Genomic DNA, 7968 nt, shown 5'->3' on the forward strand with positions numbered 1-7968 from the left:
AAGCTAACTCAATCAAAACCGTTGAGTGATGCGCCGTGGATTGTTGCGTGATGATGACGTACTACTAGTAGTACTAGTACTACTAGCCTACTACTAATACTACAATGGGTCCGAATTACTATTTTATGCATAAAATGGGTCCACATTGTTTGTACAGTACAAGTAAAGTGTGCGAACCCTAATATATTGTCCGCACTTGGTGTCCCCCAGGGACAGAAGGTGTCCCCTACTACTGCGCATGCGCTTTAACCATAATTACCATGTTTATTCATGCATAACATGCTGCGGTCATCCAGGTCTCACGTAATGCTTTTTTTACAAGTCAGCTGACTTGTCAAGTCACATGAGTTCAGTACATACACACTTGTTTGTTCAGTGATGGGTTTGTTGGTACGTGTTGTCGGTATTGCTTGCTGTTGTGGTACTGTCTGTACAGATCTCAGTCTGCATAAACTCCGTGATAAACTTTAAAAAAAGTAGGAATTGGTGAGTTTACGATGTATGTGGCGTACTTTGTTGTTAATTCGTTATGTTTGAACAATGGTTTGTTGTTGGTAGAGAAAACATTTTGTAAATAATTATAAATATCCAGGACTGGAGCAATAGGCCTAGGCCTAGTAGTAGTATGCTAGTCTAGTAGTAGCGTCATCCATCATTAGTAACACTGTGCTGTGCAGACTATCCGAATGTTGTAAATTGTTTTTACAGGCTTGACACATTTCCTCCAAGGCTAGCTGAAATGATAACCAGAGAGTTGTTCCCCCAAATAACAGTTACATATAGTTTAATGTTTCCTCTATGAACTTCTGTGCATGGCACAAGAATGCTAGGATTCCCGGGCCACGTCCCCAATAATTATTCTTATTGTAAAAAGCCCAAAAAGGTACTCACTGGTATCGGTATTGTTTTTCGGCGTGGGCTACATAAAATCGTATGTGTTACTTAAATCAGGTCTGGGCTTGTGAGGTCCTTTCTCCGAGGGATTGTCCAGGTTTGCCGTTCAGTGTGCATGCCCATGGATACGGCGGTTTGCGCAGATGAGCTAACCCAAGATAATCGCAATGTGACCTCCAGGGGGCCATCATCACTACATTCTCCCATTGTTTGAAAAAGGACGCCCTGCAATATGGGCCAATGACCCAACCCACAGACATTCAGTTCCCGGCGTATGTCTTTTGTGGGCTCCGAGTCTGGCTTACTCGGAAAGGGTTCAGACCCATAAATAATGTACAGGTGAACAGAAAAGTAAACATAAGATGAAACATAAAGTATTTCCAAACAAATTTAAAGTCGTCTGGGGGTGACACTGAGCTCTTAGGCTCAGAAAAGATCTAGGCCGTTCTTCTGGGTGAGCTCTAAGACTCGCCCGGTTTCCCAGCCTAGAATTTGGGCCACCGACTTTACTGTCTCTCACAGCAGATGAGGAGCTCCCACTCGCTGGCCTGAGGGGGGAAAATAGGGCCCATCAGACTTGATGGGAATCCTGCGATCATTGACCCTCACGAGATGTTTGCAGGCTGCTCGTTGTACTGTGGTGGACCTACCAACTTCTATGGTGAAACTGAAGTAAGTCCCCGGGTATTGGAAATTTGTTCACCACCTTCGACGAAGAAGAGAACACATGCAAGATCAATTTCTGATCTTGGGGATATGCGTTAGACGTAGGAGGTAAAGTGCTCTGAAGTAGCATTCTTCCGCAACCTCGTCCCCTTGCTTTCCACACGCATGGAGGCAGATAAGGCGATGTCGGGAGAAGGAATAACACTGCTTGAGAACTTGCTCAAGCAGCTCATCCTGCCGGACCTAGTCAGTGTTGGTCAGGGTGTTTTCAAGCCCAATTTTGCCAAGCACCCTGACATGAGATGAGCTTGTCAGAGTGGCCAGCCTACTCAACTGGGTGGGAGAAAGTTCCTTCTTAGGATGAATTCCAACACCTACAGTACCTCAAATCCCTGCTCTCGAAGGGAACAGATCGCCCTGGTAGAGGTAGGTTGGAGGATCGCAGTAAATGGCGATCCCACCAAATTCGAGTGTACAGTAGCCCCAGACTTAAGCCTCAACCTGTGAAGCAAACGGTAAAAATCGAAATGGGAATCATAGGCCCAGGATACCATCTCCTCCCCATGTTAAGACGCTTGCGTCCCGGTGGGTGGACGAGTCGGCTCGGGTGCCGGCTGCATCGCGGAAGCTCTCATCTTCTCTCCCTTGTGGGATGCCACCGTTCCTTTGTCTTTTTCGAGAGAGAAGGCGGCAACGGGACTGCCTCCTCCGCTCACTGGACAATGGTTCGCACTGCATCCGAGCCGAGGCACTCCACAATGGCGATGAAACATCGCCAATGTATAAGGACGGAAGGGTGGCTAATCGGAGTAACCGTACCCAAGGATGTCTTCCAGGTTCTTAATGGCCCACCTCGTTTTGACATCAACAGCCCATGTTTTCCAGTCGCCTTCTCCCGGTTCAATCTTTTGACCAAGTCGAAAATAGTGGCCGTCTCATCCATCAAAACTGAGGTGACACCCTCCAACCCCTGTAGGTTGGCCTGTTGTGGATAGGGAAAGGTCGGGCTGCTGGCCGGCGCCCCCAACCTCCACTAGTTTAAAGGCTGTTCCCCATCTGCAACCCCAACATTATCAACAGCAGTAGCTGGGTCCTGGGTTTGCTCAGGTTCTGAAATTGCACGAGACCCCAGCACTTCCCCTAACCAACCAACTAGAAGTGGTTGGCGCATCGGTTGTGATTTGGACTCCCAACCTCGAGGTCGGGGGTTCAAAACTCTCGCTGTGCAAGTCGCTTGTGTCCTTGGGCAAGGCACTTTATCTACGGTTGTCTCTCTCCACCCAGGAGTAAAAGTGGGTACCTGGTAGGTTCAAACAAGATGTGTATAAGAGACAGATTACGTACGGCACGGGCCCAGAGCCGTTCCTAATTGCGGGTATTCGTAAAATCAGGGTTAACCCAAATTCCTATATATTTGCACTGGTACTCTTACACTGGCATAAACCCTCCACTAGTTTAAAGGCTGTTCCCCATCTGCAACCCCAACATTATCAACAGCAGTAGTTGGGTCCTGGGTTTGCTCAGGTTCTGAAATTGCACGAGACCCCAGCACTTCCCCTAACCTATCGACCTTAACATTTGATTGGGCGAACTGAGTATTCACCGTTGAATCTAGTTGGGTTAGCTGAGTGCCTATGGATGTCAATCGCAACCCGTGTGTCTCAATGTCTAAAGGTCAACTCAGACAGCGTCGTACGACGCAGCCCGACGCGATTTGTTGTCGCATCGGGTCTGGATGAGTTAAACGCAGACGCGATGGTGTGCGTTGGGGGCAGTCGCGTCGTAGAATATTAAACATGTTTAATATTTCTCACGACAGCTTAAGACTGTCCCCGACGATAAATCGGGTCGGGCTGCGTCGGCTGACGCTGTCTGAGTTGGCCTTAAGAGTTTATTCATTTCTTTACCATTCCCGGGAAGACAGGATGTTTACCTCGAGAACTAGGTGTGTCCCTCTGGTCAGTTACACTCGGACATAGATTAGAGAACCTGGTCTCATCACTCATTTTGGTGAGCAACCCACAAAGTCATCCTCATCTCTCACATTAGGGAAAGATGGAGTGATAAGGCGACATGGAAGGTTCAAGATGTTTTTCCTTACCCCCCCCCCCCTCTTAGTCTGACCTTCCCCCCCCCCCCCTCTTAGTCTGACCTAACCTCTTAGAATTATAACCCTTGGGAATACCACTGCAAGTCAAGGAGGAGCTTCCTAGGGACTTGTCACTAACACTAGTTACCTTATTCTTTCCCCTATTATCTGAGTATTGAGAGTCAGGCCCCGGATTTATCAATCTCATCAAGCAATCTTATCAAGCAAATGTCTTAAGTCAAAAAAAGTTAAGATGTCTCTATTAAATATCTTAAGCTAATTTATTACCAATCTTAGCAAAATCTTGGCTTAAAAATGGTCTGATGGTGCCAACGTACAATGAACTTTCTACTTTTAAGCAATTTTTAAGAAAGCAATATGGATAAATTTGACTTAAGCAAAAAAATGGACTTAAGACAAATTTAAGCTGATTTCTAGTTTGATAAATCTGGCCCCAGAATCACTACCCTCAAAAGACTTGCATCCGGCGCTTGAAGATGCGCCGCTTGGTGACATCCCCCTTGTTTGTCTGGATTGACCACCCGGTGAAAATGCAGTCTTATTCAAGTGTTTATCCCTTTGACCCCCAGCCCTATAGGTGGACAAAGCTTGGGAAACAGTTGGACACCCTAGGTATAAAACTAGTTCCCCCAACTTCACTTCCCTACAACCAAGACAAAACCTAAGCACAGCATGATCCTCTTTCCAACTTTCAGAAAGGGACTTATATGCTTTATAGGTAAGGGTTTCCACTCTATCGGCCCAGTCTTCAATAAATTCACCATCTGCCTGTGAGGCGGAAGTTAATTTGGCTTCTCTATACAAGTCCTTAGAAGTGGCAGAAGGAAGGGTTTCCGCATACAATCCCCTCCCCCAATACCATTGATGTTGCAAGAGAAACAAATGTTGTGTTGGTTATTGATTAGAGAATTGAATCTGCTCTTCAGCACATCTGGCTTGCGTAAAGTCGTCGGAGGAATCAATAACCACAGCTTGTAAAGATATAAAAATTATTAATTTTCTTTTGATAGTCATCAACTTCAAATAATTATACCATTTACTGTAAAGTATTTTAATTGCACTGAAGTTTCCTCAAAAACTAGCTCAAGTGCACAGAATCATAACTACTGCATAATACATTGGTTATATAATTTAAGATGAGGTCAAAGCATAATTTTTGGCAAAATGTGCTCAGAAATCCGCCCTTATTTCCTGAAATGCGTTTATGGATTTCTAGGCCTAATTTTTGCGATATATATTCCCCATGCAGGCCTTACTTTTACAGTCTTGTAAATATATATTATTTCGGTCAATATTACTACATCCCTGTCTCTTATACACATCTAGATGTGTATAAGAGACAGCAAATATTATCTGTGAGAGTACTTGGTTCACGCAAAACGTATACCAAGCGAACTTCCTCTCACACGCTATTCGCGCTAATAAGTCCGTCACCTGTTTCAACCCAGCACAGGTACCGACGATACAGTAATCGATCGAGGCGTCACTGGGTTAAAACAACAAAAACGGTAAACACCTAACTAATAATCCTAATATCGGAAACAAATTGTGAGGTACTCGACAGTCGCAAAGAAATTGAGGTCCTGTACACTTCCCGTCACAACGACCGTAATTAATATCCTAATCTAAAAACCTAATCTGAGTTTAGCTGTGAAGGTATTCGGCAGTCAGCAATCAAATTACCGAATCTGCCCATTTGCTTCCCCTCACAAAAAAAAACCTAACTAATCACTAAAAATAACTTTTTTACTCGCTATCAATGTTGTAAATCATACAACATTGGCAAGCCTTTCCAAAAGGTACTCACTGGTATCGGTATTGTTTTCCCGCTTGGGCTATATACAATCGTATGTGTTGCTTGAATAAGCTCTTGACTTGAAGTGACGTCCTTTCTCCGCGGGATTGCCCGGGTTGGCCGTTCAGTGCGCATGCCCGTGGATACGCCAGTTTGCTCAGATGAGCTAACCCAAGATGATCGCAATGTGACCTCCAGGTGGTCATCACTACATTCTGTTCTCAATTAAAATAACAAAATATTTGGGCCAAATATGTATACTACAGTCATGAATTTTAAAACTGAAACTAATTTTTAGTTTTATCTATTGGTTTAATTCATTTATAAACACTGTATTTATTAATGGTTTTCATTTTGTTTATGTTTTTAATATTTTAACAGCTTATTGTTATTTGTTGATTTTAAAAAAAAAAATTTTTTTTGTGTAGGCAGCCCTTCATAAGGTTTTGCTTTCTGGGTCTTTGCCTCGCTCTTAAAAAATGTTTTTAATGAAATCTGTTCAGTGTTACAAATATTGTACATGTTGCAAGAGAAACAAATGTTGTGTTGGTTATTGATTAGAGAATTGAATCTGCTCTTCAGCACATCTGGCTTGCGTAAAGTCGTCGGAGGAATCAATAACCACAGCTTGTAAAGATATAAAAATTATTAATTTTCTTTTGATAGTCATCAACTTCAAATAATTATACCATTTACTGTAAAGTATTTTAATTGCACTGAAGTTTCCTCAAAAACTAGCTCAAGTGCACAGAATCATAACTACAGTACTGCATAATACATTGGTTATATAATTTAAGATGAGGTCAAAGCATAATTTTTGGCAAAATGTGCTCAGAAATCCGCCCTTATTTCCTGAAATGCGTTTATGGATTTCTAGGCCTAATTTTTGCGATATATATTCCCCATGCAGGCCTTACTTTTACAGTCTTGTAAATATATATTATTTCGGTCAATATTACTACATCCAGTCCGACTAAATATTTCCTGAGTGCTGTGGCGGCTCTAGGATATATTTTCTTGGGGGGGTGGGGGGCTAAGTTGTCCGACAGGGGGGACTTGAACTCGTAGGCTCGAGCTGGAGGAAGGGGTTGAGAGGAGGTTCCCCCTCCCAAATGAGATTTTTTTTAAAGAATATCAACCTCTGGATGGCTGAAAATGGCACTCTCAGACTGTGACAGACATGTGTTGGCTTGGTGTGGGCCTATTTTTATATGATTTATGGTCTGGCCGCCCGACGAGCTCTGTCCAGCGGGGGGGCTTTGACCTATCCGGTGGGGGCTTAAGCCCCCCCTACTGTCGCCGCCACTGCCTGAGTGCATCCCTGAAAAAAAGATGCCCAGAGATGGTATCAACAGTAATATAATTTAATGAATTGATAATAAATAAAATTTGATAACTTATAATTAATTTTTTTTTAAATTTTAATAATAATTTAATAATAATAATAACTGAACTGTAATTTTAATTCATTGTCAGTGTTTGCAAAATGATCGGCATGTTTCAGTGTCTTGTCCTGCTGTCAATTGTGGTCAGTACCATTGGTTTGGATAATGGTCTTGGACGTACACCACCGATGGGCTGGATGTCGTGGGAACGATTCAGGTGCAATATTGACTGCAAAAACCAACCTAATGACTGTATAGGGTAAGAGTATTTTCAGTATTAAGTATGTATGTTGTATCCTATAGCTTTCTTGGTTTCCTTGTATTATTGTATTTGCAGATCAACGATTAATATATTCGTCATCATCATCCTATAATGTGCATAAACTTGTATGAGTGTAATTGCACAGTGTTAGTGGTCAATTATGTTCACTTTAATAATGTTATATTTATATAGCGCATATTGCACATTGCCCCATGCGCTTTACAGAGAAATAATATACTGTAGACCAACTGAGAAAATGTGAATATCAATAAAATAATAGCAATAAAATAAAATATAAATAATCATAATAACAATAATAACAATGAGACTAAACTACTCCTATTCCTTAAACTAATTAATGGTTGGCCGTTGACTCCGAGGAGCTCATACGCCCTTTGTTGAGCTATTGGTTTTTCTTGCTGCTGGGTGACCATAAACACACTCCCCTCAGCAGCCACTAAGACATATTTGAGAGGGTTGTCAGTTTAGTCGCCGACGCTTTGACCGGATGGAGTTTAATGTCGTACCCAGGACGTCCCAAAGGGTGCAGGTCAACTCGGCCACAAGTCAACTCGGCCACAGTCAACTCGGCCACAAGTCAACTCGGCCACAAATCAACTCGGCCACAAAAAGTTCGGCTGCAGTCAACTCGGCCACAAGTCAACTCGGCCACAAGTTAACTCGGCCACAAGTCAACTCGGCCACAAGTTATTTATAATTAAAATGAAATGTAAATACGGTATTACTTTCTACATCCTTTTTCTTCAATATGATTAAAATGAAGTACACAGTATATTTTAGTAAAATTCTGATCATCGTCACATCGTCGTGAGATCGTTGTATACATTTCTTCACA

At 42.7% G+C, this 7968-nt stretch overlaps 1 pseudogene; it reads left to right on the plus strand.

Moving 5' to 3' along the window:
* Positions 1-328: 328 nt before the first annotated feature.
* The window catches only part of LOC117105945, a 16613-nt pseudogene continuing 8973 nt past the window's right edge, over positions 329-7968 (plus strand).

This window comes from Anneissia japonica, unplaced genomic scaffold (assembly GCF_011630105.1).
Source record: "Anneissia japonica isolate Jap-2015-1 unplaced genomic scaffold, ASM1163010v1 scaffold5323_len63752_cov207, whole genome shotgun sequence".
Taxonomy (NCBI): Eukaryota; Metazoa; Echinodermata; class Crinoidea; order Comatulida; family Comatulidae; genus Anneissia; species Anneissia japonica.